The sequence below is a fragment of the Pantherophis guttatus genome, chromosome 4 (assembly GCF_059756535.1).
Source record: "Pantherophis guttatus breed Tessera chromosome 4, ASM5975653v1, whole genome shotgun sequence".
NCBI classification, from domain to species: domain Eukaryota; kingdom Metazoa; phylum Chordata; class Lepidosauria; order Squamata; family Colubridae; genus Pantherophis; species Pantherophis guttatus.
Window position 1 is genome coordinate 110,571,465 of NC_142066.1, and position 25,320 is coordinate 110,596,784.

At 34.2% G+C, this 25,320-nt stretch overlaps 1 protein-coding gene across 10 annotated transcripts in view; it reads right to left on the minus strand.

Annotated features, from left to right (window-relative positions):
- RARB (retinoic acid receptor beta) overlaps positions 1 to 25,320 on the minus strand; it is a 559,406-nt gene that overhangs the window by 322,537 nt on the left and 211,549 nt on the right. For 3 of the 10 annotated variants that reach the window (XM_087892552.1, XM_087892557.1, XM_087892551.1), the window contains one exon: positions 24,043 to 24,119. The exons of the other annotated variants lie outside the window; for them this stretch is intronic. The gene's annotated coding sequence lies outside the window, so the exon portion shown is untranslated. The remainder of the gene's footprint in view (positions 1 to 24,042; positions 24,120 to 25,320) is intronic. 10 annotated transcript variants of the gene reach the window in all.

The following is a 25,320-nucleotide window of genomic DNA, read 5'->3' on the forward strand; positions in this document are numbered from 1 at the left end:
TTCCTATTTGATTGCTATGACTATCACTAAATGTTGTATCTTATGATTCTTTTTTTTTATTGAAAAAGTTTTCAAATACAAATTTCCCCCCCTTTTTTCCCCTCCCCCTCCCCCTCCCTAACCCCCCCTCCCCACCCATCCCCCCCTGTGACTTCTTCGTAACAAAAAACCTAATTCATAACAGATTACTTACTCCCTCCTCTAAATACTGACCTTTACTTACTAAAAATATTATTAATATTATAACATCCCCCTTTATCCATACATTTCAAGAAAGAAAGAAAAAAAAAAGACATTATACTATAAAATTGTAAAATAACTTCTAATTTAGCATAATAGTATTATAACTCCCAATTTGGCAATAATCTGCCCTTTTTTTTTCTTCTCCCAAACTTATATCTATATATTATTACAACAAATCAAAACCACCTTCCGCTTTAAAACTATACAATAAATCCTACTTTAACATTTAATCTTCTGTATGTATTACTATAACATTTCAAAGCGGCCTTCCCCATAAAATCTAATTTAACATTTATTCCACTCTATCCATTTCCTCCACTCCCCTAAATATATCAGTTAAAAATCCCTTTTCTTAAACTAATCAATCTGCAACCTAGCTTATTCACCCACTGTCCTGCAAAATTACCATACACAACAATTCTTAATATTTTTGATTTACTGCCCACGCTACTTAAAAATATATGTATATATATTCCATTATATCTAAATAAAAAAGAAAAGACAATGACTTTAAATTTATAGTCCATATAATATCTTCTTGAAAGTCTTTCCATTGGATTGTTAGGACCATCATCCATAATAGGGTAACATAGCTTGCTGATGCAACAGTTTATTCAAAATCTTCAATCATATCCGCCCCCATCAGTAGTAAATATCCTCTTATATGTATAAAAGTAAAAACAACCACACGAGTGACATTATAATTATATTCCATATAGTAATAATTGTGGCTTTCATCAGGATTATTGATTCCCATCATCGTAGTGGGTAACAACCTGATCTTCTGCTTGCCCCCGCATAATTCTCTTGCCTTATGATTCAAGATAATTATAATATATTTATCAGCACAAAAAAGGAATTCCAAAGTGGATAATTCAAATCCATCAGTTTAAGGCTCTTTTCACATCCCAAGATTACGGCAATGCAGAGATCTGTCACTATCCTCAGGATAATATTGACCAATACGTCGCCTCCTCTATATTTTCACATACTCATTCATTTTTTAAAGTCACTGGCTTCACTGTTGCTTGATTTAGAAATTTCTATTTTGATGCAACCTATTTCTTTTTTTTCTTTTCTTTTTGTGGGTTTGATTTCAATCCTGGTTTCCTTTCTACAGATTGTGTATCAACTAATCGGTTTTCATTCTGCTTTGTAGATTGGTCTTGTTGGTTTTGTTTTTGTGTCTCATGTTTCTTTTTTATCCCTTGTATATCCCCTAATTGGTTTCCATGCTTGTCCTTGACTTGATAAGTCATCACGTTAAAGTCAGATGCCACTTCTCTCAAATTTGTAGATAATCCAGCTGGGGTATCCAAAAAATCCAAAGGCAATTTATCTGGTACAGTCTCTGTAATTCGATATTTTCCCTTTATTTCCAGCTCCTTCTGCTTATCCTGTATTATACCTGAAGATGTTAAGTTCATTTTCAACCTATTTTGATAAAATTCTTCCGCTCTTTCAACAGTATTTAGCTGGTATCTTTCTCCTTGATATCTCAATATGATACCAACTGGGGCGTCCCACCTAAATGGGATATTTCTCTTTTTTAACTCAGCCACCAGAAAACCAAATTTCTTCCTTTCCGTTAATATCTTAGGTGGGAGTTCTTTGTAAATCCAAATCTTTCTTCCATACAATTGCAAATTAGAATTGAAGGAATTTTGCACAATATTATTCCTAATTTCTTTATCTGTAAAATAAATCACCACATCTCTAGGCAGTTGCCTTTGCTTGGCAATCCAGGAATTTATTCTGTAAACTCTGTCAATCCTACAAAACACGTCCTCAGGTTGAACCTTTAAAATCCCAGCTAGAATTTCAGAAGATATTTTCCTTAAATCATCTCTGTTATTTTCCTGCAAACCTCTCAGTCTTATCGCATATTCTGTAAAATTATATTGTACCATTAGAACTTCTCTTTCAATCCTCTGTTGCAGATTTTCTACGTTACCAGACTTTTGATCAGCCTCCATTTTAGGTTTTTCTTCTGAGCTATTATCCTGAGTGTTTATCAAATCATTTTCAATTTTTTGGATTCTATTGTCCAATTTATCTTGAGTTTCTTCCATTTTAGACTCTAGTAAATTAATATTTGTATCCAACTGTATCATAAATTCTGAAAAACCATTAACCACTTTTAAAATTTTTCGCTCCAAAAAATCAAACTTAGATTTCACCATTTCTTTAATTTCCTGCTTAAATTTTTCAAGATGCTGATTCACAATCTCATCCCTTCTTTCAATCTCCTCCAAGAGAAATTCTATTATATTGAAATCAGGTTTCTGAGACTGGAGAGTTAAAACTTGTTCCTTTAAATTGTTAGTGGGGGAATCCCCCCCCCACTACTTGTTTGTCTGACTTTATAAGTCTCAGTGCCATGTTTCCGCCCAGGCAAGCTTTGTTAAAAGAAAAAAAAAAACAAGAAAAAAGACTTCTTTCCAATCAAGAACAATGTCAAGTCTCCAGGGAGAAAAAAGAGAGAAAAAAACACAGGAGCGAAGTTTTGTCTGCAAATGTAGCCAGTGGTATTTATTCCGCTACATTGTAATAATAGAAAACAGAAGGACTTTCCCTTTCAGCCTCTTCTCCAGCCGTGGCAGACGCCATTTTAAAAAGCTTTTTTTTTCCCCTTTCCTTTCCTCTTCTCTCTTAAGTAGTTTTTTTGAAAAATAAGTAAAATACTTGCGATTCAGTATTACAGGTCCAGCTCACATTTTCTTTGAATAATCTGTTAAATTCGCAGGCTTGCTTTTGACGCCTGGCTCTGCATTAGCAGAGGTCTCCCAAAGCCCGGAGCAGCGGCTGGGGATATGGGGCATCTCATCCGCTCCGTCCCAAAAGTAAAAGAAAAACTTTTGGGACTATGCAGAGAGTTCTACCCACCCCTGCCGGCTCTATCTCCGTTTCCTCATGGAAACGGAGTTTTTTCGAGCCGCCATTCCGCTGTGAAGGCGGCTCTAACAGGCAATGGAAACTGACGATCCCGAAGGAACATCTGGCGGCGGCCAGCAGCAAACCGGAAGTCTCCGTATCTTATGATTCTTGATGAATGTATTTTTTTTTCTTTTATGTACAGAGAGCGTATGCACCAAAGACAAATTCCTTGTGTGTCCAATTACATTTAGCCAATAAAGAATTCTATTCTACAATCATCAAGGAGCTCTCCATAAGGCAAGTGAGCAGTGAAATTCAAAAAATATAATTCATTATATGAGCCCTGGTGGCGCAGCAGACTAAAGCACTGTTATTAACATTCAGCTGCCTGCAATTACTGCAAGTTCAAATCTCCCCAGGCTCAAGGTTGACTCAGTCTTCCATCCTTTCTAAGGTAGGTAAAATGAGGACCCAGATTGTGGGGGCAATAAGCTGACTTTGTATAAATATACAAAAGTATGAAGGCTATTGCTTAAGCATTGTAAGCCGCCCTGAGTCTCCGGAGAAGGGCGGCATATAAATCAAATTTTAAAAAAGGCAATTTCAGCTAATGTTGGTTTCACAGTGGACCATGGGAACAGAAGTAGAGCATCCAGAACAATAAAATGAGCTGAAAGATCCGCTAACAAGCTAGAATAATTGGTGTCAAAGGAGATTAGTATCAGACATAGAACTAATAAGGAATTGATCAACGGATTTGCTTTAAGTAATTTCAAGGTTTCTAAAGACATAAATCCTGGGAATCACAAAATCACTAAGTTTGGAAAAGATCATTTACTGTACCGATTAACCAACTCTCCATCCAGTACAGATATCCAGAATAAATACTGAGAACAGATGCTTGTCTCTGCTTTAAGCACATCCAGGGAAAGTGTATACAACTTCCCTAGGTAATTAGTTCCATATTAAGATAATCAATCAATTTTTTCCTTCTGTATCATATCCAGCATTAGGAGAAGATAGAAAAGAAATCTGGGCTTTCCCTATGATCTCTCTGAACATATTTGAAAATTCTTATATTTAATCATTCTTACTGCCTTTCTTTTTCATTTATTATCTGAATCTTTTTTTTACAATATAGAGCTCAAAACTGATTACAGTATTCAAAGCAGAGCCTAACTAATACATTAAAAAGTTAATCTGTTATGTCCTATCATTTTGTCAATATAGTTCTACTGCATGTGTAGTTTCAGAAACTATGTTGCTTACAATTGTGGTTACATTCACAATTCTAAATATTTCTCAAAAACACTGCTATCAAGTATTCCTCATCCCATTATATTTACGAGACCGCCTTCTGCCTTCTGCCATCAATAGCCTCCAACTGACCAGTACGTTCCCACAGAGCGGGGCTCCTCGGGGTGCCGTTGGTCAAACAATGCCAACTGGCGGCCCCCAGGGGGAGAGCCTTCGCTGTGGGGGCACCTACCCTCTGGAATGAGCTGCCCCCGGAAATATGGCGGATCCCGGATCTATGCACCTTTCGCCGTGCCCTAAAGACATTTTTATTCCAACAAGCCGGGCTGGCCTAAACTCTTTTAAATTGTTTTAATTTTTAAACTGTTTAATTATAGGTTTTAATACAGGGGTGCTTTTAATTGTGGGCCAAATTAATTTAATCGGATTTTAATACTGTTTTTAAATTTTGTATTTCTTGTGTTTTATCTGTTGGCTGTTCACCGCCCCGAGTCCTTCGGGAGAAGGGCGGTATATAAATATAAACAATAAATAAATAAATAAATAAAAATATGTCTATTTAATTTCTTTGCATTTTTCTCTATTAAATGACACTTGGTTACTTTTACCTCACTTCGCTAAACCTTCAAGGTATTATTGAACTTTGTTTCTAGATTATTAGCTCTTCCGAGCCATTTGTGATATCTACAAATCTGATAAAGCATTCTCTCCATCTCTTAATTTAGTCTAAATAAAAATGTGATGTTTCATTCAGACTAATTTTATACCACACTCAATATTTCACTTTATATTGACTAAAGCTATTCTTGACTATCCTTTAAGTATAATTTTCAAACCAACGGTGAAACCAACTAGACCTATATTGATTACCACCATGATTTACCTTTGTCATCTCTTTTGCTGCAATCCAGATGTAATTATTTCAAATATTAACTATTTCCTCACCATTCCCATAATCTCTTTAGCAATTATCTAATAAAATGGGGATTTTGCATTATGATTGCTCATAAGTAAACAGGAACCGGTAAAAGAGGAATGGAAAAATCCCTATCTGTAGATCAGCGGTTTTTAGTCTTGGCAAGTTTAAGATGGGTGAACTTCATGCTGCCTGGAGAATTCTGGAAATTGAAGTCCACGCACCTTAAAGTTGCCAACATTGAGAAGCATGGGTCTACACCGGAGTTTAGGATTTTCCATTCCTATTTTATTTAGAGTTTGGTGCAATTAAATAAATCAGTTATGGTTTTGTTAACAAATAGTGATTAAAGCAATATGAACCATTACTGGACTTTTTGTCAGAAACTGAAATTAAAAATTTGGGCTTTGATGATTAAATAAGGGATTATGGACAAATGTTATTCTTAGAGTAAGAGTTTGATATATTTTTTTATTTATATCTGTTCCAAAGAAAATTGGAAGTCATTCTTTTTCAGTTTTCTTTCTTTTCCTCTTTCTTTCTTATACTTTCACTCTTTTTCTTTCCTGAGCCTTTTCTTTTTTTCAAATGTTTTTTATTTGTTTATCCCTTATTTGTATTTTTTTTTTTTTTGATGTGTGAAGGATCAAATACTCAGCCATTATAATTCTACATTCCTTATTTACAGAAATCATATCAAAATTTAGAATGAAATCCACTGGGAGCCTTCTCATATAACTCAGGCTCCCTCTAACCAAAAAGTGTTTATTGATAGAAGAGAATATTTGTAGCTTAGGGTTGAACTGTGGGTTCCTTGGTGCTCTCTGAGCTTGATGGTTTTCTTGCAGATGTTTCATTACCAAACTAGGTAACATCATCAGTAATAGAAGGGAGTGGAGTTTGCTCTTATTTTCATATGCTAGTGACTTACCCTGTCAATGTTGATCAGTTGCTTCACAAACAGTGTTTGATTGGTGCCGGGTATCTACAGCCTCAGGCAGAGAAGGGCTATTCTGCACCACTCCCTCAAATGTTCTTTAAAATACAGAATTTCCCAGCATTCCTTTAGGAACCTCCAACATGCAAACTGTGGTTACTCATCTTAAAATGAATCCTCTTTACCTGGAACTTCAAATTTTGCTGTTTGCTGGGGAGGTATGTAGCTAAAAGTCAGTCTACATTTAGTGTACATCTGACTTTGGGGATACCCTGTTTTCCCCAGAATAAGACATCCCTATAATAAGCCCAATCAGGCTTTTGGGCGCATGGCAATAAGGCCAAGCGCTTATTTCAGGGTTCAAAAATATATGAGACAGGGTCTTATTTTTGGGGAAACATAGTATTTCTTCATAACCAAACAAAAGTGTATTTTCTGTGCAGTTCACACCCCTTGCTCGCTGGATCTGGATATCACAAAGCAAAGCCCACATTTTATAATTTACCCCCACGCCCTGTTTTGGCTGGCAGAATGCTGCAGGAGGCTGAGTACTGTCCCACCCCCTGGCCACGCCCACCCAGCTGGTCATTAAGGCAGAGAACCAGTTGTTAAATTATTTGAATCCTACCATTGATTCCACCCCAGCCTTAGTGTAGAATGTGGTATTTAAGTATTTGTGGAATGTGTATCACAACTTATTTCATAAAAAGAGAATTCTAGCATAGCTGTTACGTATTGAATAGGGTTGAAAATAAACTGGTTGATGGCTTTATGTTAATAGTGATGCAATGTATATGTCAAGATCTGGTCCAGGAAATTAGGTAACTGGAGAAAACCATTAATCAGATGAAGGAGTAGTTAAAAGGGATACGGTTTATTGATTTACATGAAGTTATACATTTTTACATATTCATAAGCAACATAGTTTGTTACATTAAATATGGCTCCATTTATCTATATCATGTGTCATTTGCTAGGTTCATCTTCCTCATTTTTGCACTATTATGTAATCTTACTTAAGGAGAAAAGTCAGAAAAATGGTAAAAATGTAATTAACTTTTCATTTCATACACTTCTCAGACCAAATTCAGAGCCTCACATATTGCATGTCTTTTTTAAGCAATTGAATCAGCATGGGAGAAAGAGAGATGAAAGCGGTGTGGCAGCACAGAGTAAACCCTATCTCTTTTGTACACACACAGCATATACCAAAAAAAAATAAAAAATCTTGAGGTGCTTTGCCACTTCTGAATTACATTCCAAAGATGTGATTTTTAAAAAATGGCTTGGGAAGGCTACGTTATATCGGCTCTACCAGTTGTCCTTGTATACAACATAGTGGTGCTACGTTATCTAAGTGATATTTCTACTTATTTACATTATTGTAGTAATATAAGTTAAAATAACAATAAAATTGGTCCTTAATACTCCCTTTGTTTTCATACCAGTATTATTTTTTTTTGCAAATAATTCATTGCAAATAATTTAGCAGTACTAAATTATCTTAATATATTATGCATGTAGTTTGTGGTTCCCTGTTAGGCAAAATATTGAGTAAGAAATTGTTGTTTTACCCTCCAAGTCATCACATCATTTTATTCCCTTTCAATTAATGGTTGTTCTTTCTTAGGGTTATTTCCTTATTGCTCTTTTGACAAGAAACTAAATAGAGATATAGTTTTTGAAATAGGTACATAATCATGATCAACTCAGTAGAATCTTTGGTTGACCTTGCAAAATATTAGTGCAATTAAAGTGTGCTTGAGCTCATAAATGAAGGACTTTGAATAGAATAGTAAAAAAATAGTGCATCCTCTATCCTGGGGAAATGGGTTTTTCCTATATCATCCAGGTTCTATTTTGAAGCATATTGAGATCTCAACGCATGTAAGTAAGGAAAAAGAAATGGTTTGTTTGGATTTCTTGTGTATATCTATGTGGGTTTTTTTTTGTTTTTTGTTTTACTTTAATTTATATGCTGCTCTTCTCCAGAGACTCAGGGCAGCTTACAATGTGTTAAGCAATAGCCTTTATACTTTTGTATATTTATACAAAGTCAGCTTATTGCTCCCACAATCTAGGTCCTCATTTCACCTACCTTTGAAAGGATGGAAGGCTGAGTCAACCTTGAGCCTGGTAAGATTTGAACTTGCAGTAATTGCAAGCAGCAGATGTTAATAACAGTGCTTTATCCACTGTACTACAGGCTCTGTAGTAGTACAGTGCTTTATCCACTGTACTACAGGCTCTGTGTTGTTAGCATCTTCTGGTAATTTTTATAGATCTAATTTTATAGATCTTGAATTTTGTTGTAATGTATCAATGTAGCAACCTAATTTCACAGAATTTCTTTAGAAAGGATGATTATTTGTACTTTTGCTTCCTCATGCATGAAACATTTTGTTTATCTCTTTTTCAATATAAGAGAAGGGTAAGATCATACCACTGCTTTAATTACTTCATAATATTTTAGCTGGTTCTTAGTAAACTTTGCAGAGGAAAGCTGCAGTAGTTTATTAAGATTATTTTTTTAAAAAAAGAAAATGGAGACAAATCTGGTAGATGATAGAATATTCTTGCATGTAATGTTCATTTTTTAAAGAGACAAATTGTATGAGCAGGTTTTCATTGGCAATTTTTCCCACAGAACATACGGCAGCTTTAAAAGAGAGTATTATTTCAGTAGAAAGGAGATGGTTAAATTAAAGTTCTTCTCCATGCCTGCTTCTCCCCATTAATTATTTCTTTCTCATAGCATTTTCAGTGTAAAAATTTATGTATCAGAAACAAAGAAGTGTTTAGTGCATAATTCATGGACAACATGAACTTTTTCCAAGAATATTTAATACCTTCCAGCCACTGATTTTCAATTATATATCCAGTACCAAATTCTCCATTTTCTCCTTGTGTGGTTTCTCTTCTCTGCCATCCACCTTTCTGTACTATCTACCACTGTTTATTTTTTTAATGTGCCAAGTAGCAGAATGAGAGAAGATATTATACTTTATACTCTGGACATGCTCAATTTTTCCTTCCTATGCCTTCTGTGTGGCCCCTAACATATTCAATTTGACATAAATACTGCCTTCCACCCCTAAAATCTTATGCTGCTTAAATTTAATGATGGCTTGGAAATGTCTAAGATAAAGAATATATACTCTACCAGCTCTAAGACTTTTGCTGTGTAGCCTATGGACTAACTTTCCAGGCACATTGCTGATGCTGCTTCATGTACTTTTAATGGCCATATAACTTTCCAGAACAGCTCATAACGAATTCAAATATCAAAAAAGATAAATGTCAAGCATAGAGATTTAAGGGAATCAGTGTGACACCTTGCATAAAATTGATCACCATATATTTGGATCAGTCCTCATACATTGGACTCACATAACTTAATCTTACTGAACCCTATTTCAAGAATATTGAGTTTACACAGCATTGCTTTTACAGGAAATATCACTCAAACTCTGAAAAAATGTATGCCTATTAAGCAAAGTTTGACTAGCATAAGGCATTAATTTTAATACCATATATGTGTACAAAGTAATGCACATAATTGCAGCTGTAGGATATAATCATAGTATTATATGTAAGAAGGATAAAACATCTCTATTCTCTGTAACTGCCTGTTCTCTGTTGAGGTAATTATGGTGTATTGCCTTGCAGGATGTTTTGGAAGTTGACAGCACAGGAAATTCACTACTTATCCTTTACATAAACACAATCAAGCTCTCCTACATCTGGCTTCTCAAGACTCTACAAACAGTAAAATTGTTAACCCATCCATTGACCCATCCATTTATCTTTCTTTGCAGAATTCTCTGGGCTATGGCTGACTAATGAAAGAGTTATGGAATGGAAAGACAGAACAGAAAAGAGATTTTTCTTAATGGATAGTGAAACAAAGGGATTTATATTCTTCTAAGAACAGCAATTCCCAGGAGCATGATGCTTGGACAACTATTTATACATTTCTTAATATATGTAATAGCAATATATCTGTTGAAAAAGATCGAGTTCAGACAACCTTTTTACAGTTCAGATATCTAGTATAATTTTGGCTTGGGTGGGATAGGTCTAGTAGATAAATTTGGTTATTCAATAAGTAAGGTAGTTAGTGTTAGTTACATTATTTTTCTCCAGCATGGCCCACTATAGGAGTTGTCTGTCAGCACATTAATACTCATGTTGATCAGAACATAAGGGGAGCGGGATTCGACCAGAAGCGTCATGGCGAGACATTCGGGAATAGCGGGCTCTGATGGACCTTGCGAAATCCCTGGCTGACAAGCCGCTGTCGAGGGGTCTTCGGACCAGATCTGTCCTGTAGGGACAGTGAAGAAGGAGACACATCTCGGACGATCAAGAGGAACAGGCAAGTTCCTCGGAGGTCAGAGGAAACTCTTTGACCTGGCAGCAGGGGTGGCAACCATTGTGGCCATCATTAAGCTGGGGCAACTGGACCAAGTTTTGAGCAGGTGTGGTGATTTGAACAGAGTACTGAAGCCGGGTGAGTGATTGCCAGCTCATAGGCAAAAAAGGAAGATTCTTAAATTTATTAAAGGTGCCCCTGCGAAATAACAGCAGCTAATGGGCGTGGGGGCAATGAAGGAAGAAGAGTAGAGCAGAAGTTTAAAGTGGCAAAGCCCAAAAAGAAAATTGATTTTTGGACTAAAATGTGTGGAGATGATTAAAAAATTAAAAGAAATAAAAACCCGTAATAGGTGTGAAGAGGACAGAAAAATATTTTAAAAGATCTCTGTTGATTGTTGAAGAAAGAACAAAGAGAAATTTAAAATTAAAGCCCTGTAATAGAAGATTTAAAAAAAAGAAAGAAAGAAAGAAAAAACTTTTGGAATTTGGATTTAGACTTTAAATTGATTTGGGTAAATATAAAATAAAAAAGAAGAGAAAAATTGGCAAACATTGGTAATGTGGATTTTAAACAAAATGGATACTTTTTTAGACTGCTGATTGGAATTGTGGATTGGAGAGAGACATCTATAGGTGGAAAAAGAACATTACAACATTGAACTTTTATTTTGAAGACAAGAGAAGGAGTTTTGTAGCAATAAGAGCAGTGGGAACTTCTAAGGAGGGTTTGTTTTGTCTGCAAGCTGCTCGATTTTGATAATCAAAGAAGGTGGATTTACAACGAAATTTAAAACTAGAATAACAACAACCCTGAAATAATAAAATGGCACAGGAACTTATTGAAATGATTAAAATGATGCATATATCACTGAAAACAGAACTAAATGAAATGATTATAATGCTGCATGGAAAACCTAAACCTGATAAACCAGAAATCACGTTAGAACACAATCAAGTGGATATAGAAACTACGAATGAGAAGCAAGAAAGTGAGATTGAAGATAAAGATAAAGACAAAGAAAAAGGCATTGATTATGAAAAATTAAATGATCATGTGGGTAGTAATAATGAAAAGGAGAGGAAAATTGGAAGAAAAGAGATAAGTCCAGTGATAGAGGTGAACTTTAAAGATTACATTGGGATTAACAATGATAAAAATAGAATAGAATAGAATAGAATAGAATAGAACAGAACAGAACAGAACAGAACAGAACAGAACAGATTTTTTTTTATTGGCTAAGTGTGATTGGACACCCAAGGAATTTGTCTTGGTGCATATGCTCTCAGGGTACATAAAAGAAAAGATACATTCGTCAAGAATCATAAGGTACAACACTTTATGATAGGTGGAAAAGGGGGAAAAAGACAAGGAAAGAAAAAGGGGGAATAGGAAAAACAAAAAAACCTTAAATGGGATTAACAGTGGCAGAATAAGAAAGAAGAAAAAGGGATAGAGAGTAATGGGAAATACAGGGCAAAACAGAAAAGTTCAGGTTTTTAAAATGGAGAAAAAAAGATGGGGGAAAAGAAGAAAAGAAAAAAAAAGAAAATGGGAGAAAGGGAGAAAGAAATAATTGATGGAAAGGGAAAAGAGAAATTTAGAAGAAATTAATATAACAAAAACAGCACTGTCAGAGGTATAGAATATGGAATATTTTATTGTATGTTTGTATATATGTACATATAATATATATAATATTTTTATATAGTATAATGGAAATTAGTCAATAGGTGACGTTTATGTACTGTATATGCAAATTTGTTTCTCAATTGAGAGAAACTTGTATGTTTTTAAATGTTTTTTTCTTTTAAACAATAAAGTTTAATTTATTTTAAAAAAAAGGAAAGGGAAAAGAGAAATACTTTGTATACATTTAGAATTAAAAATGAATTGAAGTAAGATTTCTAGATATAATAAATTTTAGAAAATGCAACAGTTGAGATTGTAATATTTGGAATGTATTTAATTGTAAAAATGAAATTAATTAGAATATTGGAAATTAAGATGAAAATTATTATTATTATTTTTTCATTTGATTTATATGCCGCCCTTCTCCGGAGACTCAGGGAGGCTTACAATGCGTTAAGCAATAGCCTTCATACTTTTGTATATTTATACAAAGTCATTTTATTGCTCCCACAATCCGGGTCCTCATTTTATCTACCTTAGAAAGGATGGAAGGCTAAGTCAACCTCGAGCCTGGTGAGATTTGAACTTGCAGTAATTGCAGGCAGCTGATGTTAATAACAGTGCTTTAGTCTGCTGCGCCACCAGGGCTCTTAAATCAAATTAAATTAAGTATAAGCAAAGGTTAATTACTTTGATTTATAAATAAATTGAAATAAGATTTAGAAATACAAGTAAGTTTAATATATGAGATTGTAATATTTGGAATAATTTAATTAAATTTATATATTTGAAAAGTAATTGAAAATTGGATTTAAGATTTAAGAAAACGAATGAATTATCCTATAACAGAGGAGGAGATAATAGTAGCAATTAAACAGTTAAAAACAGCCAAAGCTCCTGGCACGGATGGTTTGATCGCAGTGTATTACAAAACTTTGCAAGCTGAAATGGTGGAACAACTTAGAGATTTATTTTGCAATATTCAGCAAGGGGGTAAAATACCCCCATCATGGACAACAGCTTACATATCTTTGATACCAAAAGAACAAATCGGTCCTAAAAAACCAGAGAACTATAGACCAATATCTCTTTTGAATACAGATTATAAAATCTTTGCGAAAGTACTAGCCAACAGGTTGATGCCAGTAATTCAAAAGGTGATTCATGATGATCAAGCGGGATTTATCGAGGGCAGATACATGAAGGACAATGTAAGGCAAGTAATAGATTTATTGGAATATCTTGAGAAGAATAAACAGATTCCTGCAGTGCTGGTCTTTTTGGATGCAGAGAAGGCCTTTGATAGAGTGGATTGGAATTTTCTACTAAAGACTTTAAAAAAGATGGACTTTGGGGATCAATTTATACAGGCGATTTCAGCAATTTATCAAGAGCAAAAGGCACAGATCATTATTAATGGAAGTCTGACAACAGAGTTTAAAATTGAAAAAGGAACAAGACAGGGATGTCCGTTGTCCCCACTTTTATTTATTTTAACACTAGAAGTCTTGCTAAATACAATACGGGACTCTAATATCTTGAAAGATAAAGATTAGGCAAGAGGATTACAGAATAAAGGCATTTGCAGATGATCTGGTTGTTACCCTATCACAACCAATGGAATCAATAATCTTGATGAAGGACATTATACAAGACTATGGTAAAGTTTCAGGTTTTAGACTGAATCCAAAAAAGACTAAAATGATAGCTAAAAACATGACACAAGATCGTAAACATGAGCTTGAAAGGAGGGCAGGTTTTGAGACTGTACCTAAGGTAAAATATCTAGGAGTTCAGGTTGCAGAATCAAACATGAAATTGTTTCAAAATAACTATGAGGTGTTGTGGCGAGAGGTGCAGAAAGATATGGAGACTTGGAAAAAACTGCAGCTGTCTCTACTTGGAAGAATAGCAGCAGTTAAGATGAATATTTTGCCAAGATTTCTTTTTTTGTTTCAAATGATTCCGGTGCTTAAAAGTGATAAACAATTGAAAGTTTGGCAATCTGGAGTGAATAAGTTTGTCTGGAACGAGAAGAAGCCGAGAGTGAAATTGAAAATTATGCAAGATGTTCCAGAAAGAGGAGGTCTTAAACTTCCAAACCTACAGCTATATTATGATGCAGCAGTTTTAACTTTAACAAGTGATTGGTTTGGAAGTAAAAAGGCTGGAATATTGAATGCAGAAAGTTTTGATCTTGAATTTGGATGGCATGCTTACTTATTTTATGATGACAAAGTTGATAAAGTATTTAAAAGTCATATACTTAGAGACTCTTTGATGAGAGTTTGGAAGAAGCATCGACTCAAATGGGATTATAAAATACCGCTATGGCTGGATCTTGGTCATACTTTGTGGAATACAAATATAATGTCACTCGGGGGGGTTTTATACAAAGAGGTTCTTTTTACAAATGCGGGCAGATGGCAGCTGAAGACATTGCAGACACTGTTGGACGAAGGGATTAATTTAACTTGGTTACAATATAATCAATTACAATTGAGATGGAAAGAGGACCAAAAAACTGGTATTATGTTGCACGAGGAAGAATTGGTTAGACATATAAGAGAGAAAGGTCCAATGCATATCAAAAGGCTTTATAATGTTTTGCTAGAAAGGGACTCAGAAACTGAATTAGTTAAAGACTGTATGATTAAGTGGGCACAGAATTTTGAAGAACCAGTGATGTTGGAAACATGGGAAAAAATTTGGGTTCAGAATGTTAAATTTACACAGTCGCAGAACCTGAGGGAAAATTTCTATAAAATGTTTTATAGATGGCATTTAGATCCCAAAAAGTTGTCATGTATGTACCCTAATGTTCAGCCAAAATGTTGGAGATGTGAATGTTTGGATGCTACGTATTATCATGTTTGGTGGACCTGTAGGAAAGTTAAGGCTTTTTGGATAAAAATTTGGTGGGTCATGCAGAATGTTTTGAAGAAAAAAATTCAATTTTCTCCACAACTGTTTTTATTGGGTATAGTTAAGGGTTTTACATTGGGTGAAACAAAATTGATATTGTATATGATAACAGCAGCAAGATTGTTGATAGGTAAATAGTGGAAGAATGAAGCTTTGCCCACTATCGAGGAATGGACTTTGAAGATGGCCAGTTTTGCAGAGATGGCGAAGATTTCAGCATATTTAAAAGATTGTTCACAAGAGACTTATGAATGGGAATGGAAAAGGTGGATAGAATATGTTCAGAACAAATATCAAACTAGAAAGTATCAAATAGCTTTTATTTGAAAATAATGTATTGGAAATATTTTAATGTAATGAGGTAAAGAGAAAAATTATACAGGGGAGGGAGGGGTTCAAGTTTATATATAAGTGTTATATTAAGGGTTTTTTATGAGTATGAGTATATTATAGGGAAGTCTGGGGGGAGGGGAGGGTTAGGGAGGGTTAGGGAGGTTGGGAAGTCTGGGGGGGAGGTGGGGGGGGAAAAAGGGGTGAAAATGTAATTGTAAAACTTTTGCAATAAAAAAAAAAGATTTAAGAAAACGTACTGTGCAAAGTAATTTGTTTATTGTTTAATAAGAAGAGATTACATATATATTTGAAAAAGCAATGCAAAAGAAATGAATGATTGTAATGTTATATACTTTAGTGACTTTTAATAAGATATTGGATTGTAATATTTGGAAAAATTGACAAAGAAAAATACTTGTGATTAGAATAAGGAATTTAGGGAAATATGGGGAATTACATTATGTTGTGACATTTTAAAGTTAAGGGTTTTAATTTGGAGGGAAAAAAAGGGAAAAATTGAATTTGATTAAGATTAGAGATTAGGCGAAGGGTAACATTGGTTAATAAAAATTAGAGAGAAAGATTATTATGGCAAAAAGTGAAATATATAAATTGTGTTGGAAATGACCAAAAATTGTTCAGAAAAAATGCACTGTATGTTTGTTTGTATGTTTGTGTAAAAAAAAAAAATGTTTACAAAAAAAAAAGAACATAAGGGGAGCTGATCCAAAGTCAAATTGGAGAAGACAGTGTTTTATTAAAAATATTGTTCAATGCTTGTAGTAATATCATAAGATACTACAATCTTATAAATTAAACTTTCAATATCGAAACCAAAGGATTTGTGTCTTTTTTCTTTTTATCAGTATCCTATTTTTATTTTTTGAATTATAGCAATGGCTCTATGCAGAGAGAAAAATACTTATTTGTATTTTTCCTTCAAGATGCCTTTATCTCTTCCAGACAAAAGGATACATTAAGTTCCCTTTTGTAAACAGAACCTGCTAATTAAGAGTTATTACATGGGAGATCGGTACAGGCCTTTCAGAATTAGATGTGTATTCCTCTCTGATATCCATTAGCAGCTAATAAGATAATGCCGATGGACCATTCAGTTTCCTGTTTCCTTCTATTGTGCTTTCAAACCATATATGGACCAATGGGATGGGTTGAACAATAACTGGATGTTCTTCTGCTCTTTACACAGGATTCAAAGAATGTTTGTTATTAAATTGCTCATGCTGTTTAGTTTGACAAAGCTGCACTAATAAAAGAAACAACACTTTGACAGCTAATCTCCTCCATCACATGCTCTTTTAAAAACCTATTGTATCACAACTAACGTTTTCTATTGATTTATGTTATTATAGTATACAGTAAGCAGCTTCTAGTAATCACAGATAAACTATGAAATGAATAAGATTTCTGTTTTATATAGAATTATGCTATTTTATTACTGTTAAAGACAATTGAGTATTACTTTATATCAGGGGTGTCAAACTGGCAGCCCGTGGGCCAGATGCGTCATACACAGGCCATGCCCACCCCGGCTCCATGAATGGAAAAATGTCACGAAACATCATGTAACATTACAAGTTTGACACCTTTATATCATTAGAGAATTAGAAAGCCATTACTTCAAACTGTTTTAATTACTTGAAGTAGAAAATGAGCCATTAAAAGATCAAATTTTTGCCTATTTTCAGTGGGGTTAAATTTTATAAATGGGGATTTTTCTGGTGTCTTATTTTCTCATATGTTCACATACAGCATGAATCCAATAGCTAAAGTTGTACAGACAGAAGCATCAAGCTGAAGGATTCTTGGAAAAGCTCCAAACCCTGCAAAGCTGTTAGCATGTTTTAATTTTTAATCTCGAGTAATTGAGACATGGTTTGATATTAGATCTGTGCCATGCTTTGTATTCAAAGAAAAGAAAGTGATTTGCTTTGCTCCTGCAGAATCCTGGGAAAAACCATATTTGGTTGAAGGAATTGCCAGCAGGTGTTACCTACACAGTACTACAAGGAAACCTTTTTGCCTTTAAATCTGCAATACTGCTTCCTCATAAGCAGACAGCATAGAGTAATCCTATTAAATATATGTAATTTTATTTATGTAATTTTACATGTTTAAATGTAAATGAAATCAAGTCAAATTTAGTTTTTGTCCTGCTCCTGCCAACTATCTGACTGAACAGTATTCAAACTAAATATAATTAATTTTACTTAGGTTTACATATAAATCAGGTCAGTTCAAATGCTGCTTTTCTCCTGTCTCCACCAACTATTTTTTGAGGACACTACAGCACAAAGAGTCTAAAAACATTCTTCAGCCTAGAAAGGTCACCAACCTTAAGATCTTAGGGTCAGAAGACTAAAACTATTATTATTTTTAAAGTATTTTAAAGTTTGCTTAGAAGAAACAGCCATTGAAATCAGATCAGTCCACTGGATGTCTGATGATATCATGGTTTATTTTGCTTATCTTGTGTAGTGATTGATCTCTTTCTCAAAATGTACCAGTTTATGGATTGGTGTTTTGTTCTCTTCGCCTTTTTCAATAGCCTTTGTGGTCACTGGGCAGGCTGCCAGTGCGACTCATTAATTTATCTGAAAGTAAACACATCTTCTGTCATATTCTTAAGGGGTTTAAGTAGAAGTGTTAAGTGAAAAGAAAATGGAAAGATTATTTTTCCAAGTTATTGTTACTTGCTTTTTGCCTTTTCTGATCAATTTGCTCTCATTTTATGCAAGGCTCAAAAATTGTTTGAGTTTAGCATACATTTGGAATGTGATAAACTTGAAATCTTCCTTTGAATGGAAAATAGAGGCACTGAGAAACCTGCTTGTTTATGTGAAAGTTGTTCACTTTTTCATATTAAGTGTTTGACAATATTTGAGCATCTACCAAACTAAAAAGAAGTTCCGTGAAAAAGATACATCAGTCTACTGAGCAAATTATAATTCCATTGTTCTATCAGGCAATAGGGATCTATTTTTTAAGGCTTAACACTATAATTTTCAACAAACATTGACGTATACTTCAAATAAAAACAGTAACATTGAAGAAAACTGCTATCATCTAAGGAGAAGTAAGTTTGTTTTACTACAGTTGACAAGACATTGACCGTTAGAAGACATATCCATTTTTTGTTTAGAAATATATTGCCATTCATTCCTGATTTTTCATGATCATAAAGGATAGAAGAAAATGTCTTTCATTTCTTTCTTTCTAGTTTATGCTAAGTACAAAATGTTCTCTGAGCCTTTTAAGGTTCGCTAGGTCAAAAAACCAATCTCCATAATAAAAGATATAATATGCTTTTATTGATATAGATCAGGGATGGCAAACTTTTTGAGCTTGGTATATAAGAAAGCTGGAAATTGTCTAACTTGATTTTGCTGACATGTCACACATACACAACCGCACACATCCTGAACAAAAGAGAAACAATTGGATTCTCCCCATTTAGGCAATTCTGAACAACGGCACTATTGCACTGAAGATTTACAATGACATTTGTATTTCTGTATAAAATGTAATAAGAAATACTATTTTAAGGATAGCAATAGTTATCATTTCATCTCAATATTTCTCTGTTTCTGGGGAAATTCAAATTCTGTGGAAATGTAAATGCATATGGTCTAAATTTAAATGTGAATATGCCTACCTAGATAACTGAATACAAAATCGGCATCATAGATGGCAGAACATTACAATAAATTAAATTAATAAACTGCTTGGGAATCGCAAATGGGCTATTTCTTTCCGCACCAGAGCACCAAAGATCATTCTGAATGTATTATTATTTTCTGAGAGAGATTTTTGTGTAATTTATTTGAAAGAGAAGTAATAGAGAAAACTAAATATAAAACATAGCACACTGGCTATTGTACATTAAGATATAGATTTTTCACTTAAATGAAATAGCAACATATTTGCAGGCTATACTATTTTTTGTAGAAACAGAGAAGGGACATATAGCAGATGATTTTTAGAAATATTTCTATGTTTTAGGAATACAGGATAAATCTGTCATTGATTTTTTTCAAATGAAATGGAACAATCTGCCAAACACAATTTGTGATTCAAACAGACATAACAGTACAGAGTGTTCACTATGTTCATCTTGAAATATTTCTCAGATGGAAAACTTGCTTACAATAAATATCTGTATTGATCCAAATGTATATACAAAATGTATGTATTGGGGAAAGTTGAAAACAAAATGCATTTGTTAGAAAAAGATGCTTATAAAATGGATTGTTTGATAGGATTGTAAAAGAATGATATAGAACTTCGACAAAACAATCAAACATTTACATATATACATACATACATACATACATACATACATACATATATGTAATAGTGTCAAAACCTCTTTCATTCTGTCATATGTTGGCAAAATAATCTTAGAACAGTTTTTCTTTTAAAGAAAGGGGTAACGCTGATCCTGAGTGAGGAAAAAAGAGAAAACCCCCACGCTGCATAGGTATATGACTTAGCCTTCTATCCTCCCGAGATTGGTAAAATGAGGGCCTAGATTGTTAGAAATAATATGCTGACTCTGTAAACTGCTTAGAGAGGGCTGTGAAGCAGTATAAAGTGGTATATAAGTCTAAGTGCTATTACTACTGTTTACTTTTTGCCATCCATATGTATCCTGTAATACTTTAGATTTTCAAGAAGTTGTTTATTTGGATTACATCTTGTAAGCATAGGCTTCTCTATCTGGCTTATATGCCTGCTAATTCTATCATTGATAGAATTAGATAGAATCATTCTATGATTCTGCTTAAATCAATTATGCAGAAAAATAATTATATATTTGGGCACAATAAAGTACTAGATCCCATTATGAGTTTATAAAATTTCATTATCATACTCTTGCCCTATTCCCAACCCGCCCCGCAGTAATAATAATACAAAATGCCCATTCCCAACTCACCCTAGAGCAGGGGTTTGGGGCCTGGAAGGCCTCCTGCATTACCCTGGAAGGCAAAAGGGCCATGGGGAGGGGGGGCTGCATGACACTCCCCATGCCCCATTTTGGGCCTGGAAGGCCTCCTGCACCAACCTGAAAGTCAAAACGGGCTGCAGAGGAACTCCTGAGAGGGGCAGGGTGGGGTGGGAGGGGTCAGCCAAAGGTGGGATTAGCTGGTTCTCTGAACTGGGCAAAAAGTTAACAACCAGTTCACCTGAATCAGTGCAAACCGGCTGAAGCCCACCTCTGGGTGAAATTACAGTGAGGAAAGAGACAGGAAAGAGCAGGAGCCAGGCTTTGTTTTCACTATCCTCTGGACTCTTAAACTACTTAAACTACTCACAAACTCCACATAACATTCCTATTCTTGCAGGTTTCTTTCTACCCCAAGTGCCTTTTTTGCATGAGTCTCTCCCTTCATTTTATATCCACAAAAACAACCTTGTGAAGCTGACTGGTGCAAAATTCCTCAATAAGTTTCCACAACTTTCAGTCCTAATCAAACTATTCAACTTAATAATAAATAATTATTGAAATAAAAAAACTGAAAGAGTAATCTGTTATTTAGATTTTGGCCTTTGAGACATTTTCAATATCAGATTTTACATTCGTAAATGTGAAACTGTTACATTTTAGAGACTGTTTTGGATGGTAGTGAAGCTATTTTACTTTTTAATTCCTCATTTGATATTTCTTAATACACATCAATGAAAATCAGAATTGCTAATAGGCGATCAGTTCTGAATAAGGAGTGCTAGCAAAATGCAAGTCAGACAATTAAAGATCAGACATAATATTATATTACTATAGGACACAAATTTGCCTATGTTTTAGAATTGACAGTGAAAATATCAAAGTGGTGTATAGTTTCTGACTTTTAGGCTCACCCATCAGCAGTAAAGGAACAAGCAGTCAAGAAACATGCTGCAGGGTGGAAGAATTACAAAGGCCTCAGCAAAGATATTCAGATGCTATGAAGGGTCTATAACTACAAAGATCATAATTGGGAATGCAACTGCATTCTCTGTGACAGTCCATTGAAGTAAAAGTTGAACAATGAAGAAGCAGGACAGGAACAATATTGATGCTTTTGAACATTGGTGTTGGAGAAGAAATGACAAGGTCAGTCAAAAGAACAAGTCAATAGATCACTAAATGAATCAACCCAGAGTTCTCACTAGATGTGTAAATGTCCAGGCTCAAATTATCTTAATGTGGACATTTATGCAATAACCTAGCTCTCTGGGAAAAAGCTCTAATATTGGGGAAGATGGAAAGAAAGAGAAGGTGTGGATAGTTAGCAACAAGGTTACAGTGAGAACAAGTACTCTGTTAAAAGGTCTGAAGATGAGATTAGGGACAGAATTTCCTAGAAGACAATCCAATGCCAAAAAAATCTATAAAAGTAATAAAACAGAGGAAACATCTGCCAATCCAATACACAGACAATTTACAAAACAGAACAGGTTATTCAGACAGTTCCAGAAAGCAAATGTGAACTCTTTCATTTAAGCTTCAAAATATTTTCAACATTTTTCACTAGTCTATTGAAAATATTTTGACACTTAAATGAAAGAATTCCTACTCCAATTCTCAGAATCCAATATTCTGGTGTGTCATATTAGTTTCCAACTGTGTAGATTTCTGGTTACGAACTTCCAGCCATTGGGCCATCAATCAAGAGTAACGGGATATTTCTATAATCAAAAGCACGGGCTTTTGATTATAGAAATCAAACTTCTTACAAGAACTTTGATTTCTTCTTACAAGAAATCAACTCTTACTACACACAGAAGGGTTTTTATGTAACAATATGTTGAAAATAATTCTCAGATACAACAAACCAGTGCATAAGATCATGCAAAATGAATTGTTTCTCTGTATAAAGGAAAATATGAAAAAAACATTCTGGATATTTATACAGATTACTATTGTTGTTGCTAGAATAAAGCAACCCCCCCCCCCAATTCTTAACTGAAGTATATTTGCACTTTTCACAAAGATATGAATCGATTTCGTTTAATTTATGAATGTTAAAGTCCACGAGTAATATATCAGTTCAATTACACATTTAAATTGCCCTGGCATCTGTGATGAAATTTATAAATCAAATTCAAAATATTTATCAAATGTTCAATTTCATAAAAGCCAATATGACTTTATTGTGTTAAGCAATGTCATTACACTGTACTGACATAAATCACTTTATATTCTTTATATTCTTGGTATTGACCCTAAATCGAATGCCAGATTTTAATGGACCTACAACAAGATGATTTCTGATGCTCTATGCAGCAGCAATCTGATGGACATTACCAAAGTCTATTGGGGCAAAAGGGATGTAGTATGAGAACTCCAATGCTGAGAGGGGATATCTGCTTGCTTTCAACATTTAATTTATTTCCAATGCTTCTAAGATAAAAATAATTAGGAAATGATTACAGCGGTAACTGTCAGATCTTTTTGTACAGGGATCATGGAATTCTGTACTTTGCATGAGTAAACTATTTGAAATGCATTGAACAAACAGTTTTCTAAACATTGTTCTATATAAAGAACATTAGAGTAGTCAATCTTGACTAGGGATGGGTTTATTAATGGTACATGACAGGATTCAAAGAATCATGGAAGAAAGGTCATTTCTGTAAAATTGGCTTGGAAACAAGACCTAATCTGATACATACAAGAGAAGTTAACTGATCAAACAAAAAAGTTTTAAAAATCCTATTGTACATAATTTGCTTAGCTACAAAAAAGGGCAACATGCATTTCTTGGATAGCCTTGGATTAACGTAAACTCTGTACAGATTATTAGATAGCGATTAGTATGTATTTTATTTCTATATAGGATTATGTACATTTTTATAAAACACTTCATAGCAAGTTAATTTATGACATCAGATACATGATGTATTGGGTAGGTATTTGGGCATTTGTAGTCAAACAAATATGGAAATATCAGGCTGGCAAAATTTTAAACAGTAATGCAGTGTTATTACCACATTACAAAAGTGTTGCTGAACATTTCTTTAATGACCACCAACCAAATCAACCATTGATTTCCAATATTAATCAAAGTAGAAATTGACAATTCTGTCATTATGAGGGTAATAGTTTCTTTTGGAAAAAGAACAGCAGCTACATAATCTTTCATGTTCCATTACTTCTTTTATTAATGTAATTTGCCTTTCACTTCACCTTTATTTACTCCATACACAATTACTCATCCAAACACACATACATGCAATCAATCTTTTCAGTTATTCACTCTCTCTTAAGTAGATTGGTATCCGGAGTTCAAAGAATACTCTGAACACTGTACTCCACGTGTGCTGCCTTCTTTCTTGTCATTTCATACCCAAATATGGAAGCTATGTAGTTATTCCAGATGAAATAGTTATTTTTGTAGTAGCAGCCTCTGAACATGCTGTCTAAAAGTGCTTTGTAAAATAATTCATTCTCTGCAGCACTGGAAAGGCAATTAAGACAATATACAAAGTATCTTAGCTTTGATATTCTCATGAAGCTTCCTTACCCCATTTCTTAAGGAATCTCACCTGTCTTTGGTGTTATCATTAGCATTCACTGAATCCCAAATCTTGGCATCAGTTCAAAAATTACATTTAGTTTTGGCCTGAAAAAAAAGGAATACTTTCATTCTTTTTTTATTCATGCAAACACTGAAATTTCATTGAGATTTTGAAAATATCTGAATGGGAATGGTCAATCTTGTGCTCAATAACTGCCTTTAATATATTTCAAGCATATATCCATCACACTATTCGCTTTCAAGATAATTATTTTTTTTACAAAACATAGAAAGAGACTAAAAAAATAAAAAGGAAGCCAAAGAATTAAAGGAATAAAATAAAGCTGTATCTTGTTAATGTCAAGACTCAGCTCATAAATACAGTGACGCTGGGTGGCTAACAAAAAAATATAATAATATAAGGTTAGAAAATCCTAAAAAAAACTAATTGATATTAAAATAAATTAATAAAAAAGATTGAATAGAAAAGTTAAAAACCAAGATCATCATTGGTTTGATAATCTTGGGAGTCAAGATCTTCTCTACCCAGTCAGCCACTAGGCCCTTAGGCAAAGTAACAGAACCAGGTTTTTAGGCTCATCTAGAATGGTAGGAATTTGGGGGTGGCCCTCACCCCTAATGAGAGAATATGGTTCCTCTGATATCGTGGACTCGTGCCATAAAGTGCTTTAAAGATAATAATCAACATCTTGAATTGAACTCAGAAGCAAAGTGGCAGCCAGGGCAGCTCGTGTTAAGAGGAGTGTCCCATGTGCCATCCAATGGGCCTCCAGAACTGTCTGCACTGTTACATTCTGTACCTGTCATATCTTCCAAATACTCTTCAAGGGTAGGACTATTTCTACTTGCAAAGATTCTCTAACAGAAAATCTCTTTTAGATTGCTTATCTAATGTTTTTCTCTGAGCAGCGCATTATGCCAAGATCTTGATGCTCTAAAAATCACAGAAGCCACTTTCACATAGTAGGGCGGAATTCAGAAGATTTTCATATATAGCTGATCTGCAATTGCTAAAATGACAGAAGATACAGCAAGGGCACCAGGAATTTGAAAAAGCATAACATAAAGCCCAGTTGAGTGTTCATACTATCACATAGAAGACTTTTCCCCACTGAATTAGAATTGTAAGGGGCAATTTATATTTCTGCTTTTTCCTACTGTTTAACAAACTTTTAATGGCTTGGGATATAATTCTTTTGTCACTTAAAATTTCTCACATTCAGACCAGCCTACAAGACCAGTATTCTCAAAGTGGTCAATAATGATCCCCAAGGATTGATGGGAC